Source organism: Chiloscyllium plagiosum, chromosome 6 (genome assembly GCF_004010195.1).
Source record: "Chiloscyllium plagiosum isolate BGI_BamShark_2017 chromosome 6, ASM401019v2, whole genome shotgun sequence".
Classification (NCBI taxonomy): Eukaryota; Metazoa; Chordata; class Chondrichthyes; order Orectolobiformes; family Hemiscylliidae; genus Chiloscyllium; species Chiloscyllium plagiosum.
In genome coordinates, this window is record NC_057715.1 from 119,943,425 (window position 1) to 119,945,838 (window position 2,414).

Sequence of the window (2,414 nt, forward strand, 5' to 3'; positions counted from 1 at the left end):
ACAGCAGAGTGTTACAAGGGGACATAAATTTACGGTGAAGGGTGGAAGGTATAGGGGAGATGTCGGGGTGGGTTCTTTACCCAGAGAGTGGTGGGGGCATGGAATGCGCTGCCTGTGGGAGTGGCAGAGTCAGAATCATTGATGACCTTTAAGCGGCAATTGGATAGGTACATGGATGGGTGCTTAAGCTAGGACAAATGTTCAGCACAACATCGTGGGCCGAAGGGCCTGTTCTGTGTTGTATTGTTCTATGTTCAATGTTCTACGTCCTATGTTCTATGACAGGCATGGATGGAATGGACAGTGGGAGTCTTCTTCCCCAAGGGTAGAAATGTTAATAATTAGGGACGTAGGTTAAAGGTAAAAGGGGGTAAGTTTAAAGGAGATGTGCGAGGCACATTTTTTTACACAGAAGGTGGTAAGTGTCTGGAACATGTTCCCAGAGGAGTTGGTGGAGGCAGATACAATAGCAACTTGACAGATACATGAACAGGCAGTGGATGGAGGGATATGGACTGCATAGAGGCAAGAAGTGTTTAATTTAGATAAGTGTAATGTGCTGGTGCAGGCTTGTTGGGCTGAAGGGCTTTTTCTTGGGCTATATTGTCTTGTGTTCTCGCTGTTCTGTTATTAAGAATGGGATTGTGGAATATTGGAAATGCATGTTAAAATAGGGCTGAGTCAGCATGGCTTCATCAAGGGGAGTCATGCCTGACAAATCTGTTGGAATTCTTTAAGCAGCAAAAGAGTAAAGTTAGACAAAGGAGAGCCAGTGGACGTGATCTATTTGAATTTCTGGAAGCCCTTTGACAAGGTGCTACAACAGGAAGTAGCTCAATAAGATAAGAGCCCATGGTGTTAGTGGCAAGGTACTGGCCTGGATACAGGATTGGCTGACTGGCAGAAGACAGAGAGTGGGGATAAAGGGATCTTTTCAGGATGGCAGCTGGTGACTGGTGGAGTGCCAAAGGGATCTGTTTTGGGACCACAACTATTCACATTATACGCTAACGATCTGGCTGGAGGAACTGAGGGCATTGTTGCTAAGTGTCACCTATAGCTGACACAAAGATAGGTGGAGGGACAGGTAGTGTTGAGTACACAGGGAGGCTGTGGAAGGACTTGGACAGTCTGGGAGAGTGAACAAAGAAACTGCAGATGGCATACAATGTGGGAAAGTGTGAGGTTATGCACTTTGGTCAGAAGAACAGAGATATAGACTATTTTCTAAATGGTGAAATGTTTTGGAAATCAATGAACAAAGGGACTTATGAGTCCTAGTTCAGGAATTGCTTCAGGTTAACATGCAGGTTCAGCTGGCAATTAGGAGGAAACTGCAATATCAGCATTCATTTGTAGAGGGCTAGAATGCAAGAGCAGAGATGAGGCTGGATAAGACTCTGGTCAGATCACATTTGGAATGCTGAGAGCAGTTTTGGGCCCTGTATCTAAGGAAGGATGTGCTGGCCTTGGAAGGGGTCCAGAGTAGGTTTACAAGAATGATCTTGGGATGAAGGGCTTGTCATGTAAGGAACGATTGAGGACTCTGGGTGTGTAGTTTAGAAAGATAAGGTGGGGGGGGGGAGGGGGTGTGAATAAAATGCTCAGAGTACTGAGAGGCCTGGATAGAGTGGACATGGAGAAGATGTTTTAACTAGTAGGAGAGATTAGGACCTGAGGGCACAGATGAGGAGGAATTTCTTCAACCAGAGGGTGGTAAATTCATCGAACTCTTTGTTGAGGGACCTCTGGAGGCCAAGTCATTGAGTGCGTGCAAGAAGAGATAGATATGTTCTTGATGAGTAAGGGGGTCAAGAGTTATGGGGAAAAGCCAAGAGAATGGTGTTGAGAAACATAGCTGTGGAGCAGACTTGATGGGCAGAATAGCCTAATTCTACTCTGATAATCGAATGGTGTTATGTGGCAAGGCTAAGTGCAGCTCCCACCATATTCCCCATGGACACAGGTCAATGCCCAGCAGTAGAGGCCTTTCTCAGCTGCACTCACTGTCTCCTATCTCCACCCTGTCTTAATTCCTGCAGTTAAACAACATATGTCTGCAATGTGAAACTAGCAGTGGTGACTGTTTCCCCTTTATCTATCCTGTGTGTTCCGTCCCCAAAGAATTCTAATAAATGTCTAAGGCATGATTTCCCCTTCATGAAGGGACAGGCTGACTTCTACCGGCTCATATTCCGTACTGACTCTCGGACAATGCAGCACTCCCTCAGCATTGATCCTCTGACAGTATGGCACTCCTTCAGCGCTGACCCACTGAAAGTTCGGCACTCCCTCAACACTGACCCTCCGACAGTATGGCACTCCTTCCGCACTGACCCACTGAAAGTGCGGCACTCCCTCAACACTGACCCTCTGAAAGTGCGGCACTCCCTCAACACTGACCCTCCGACAGT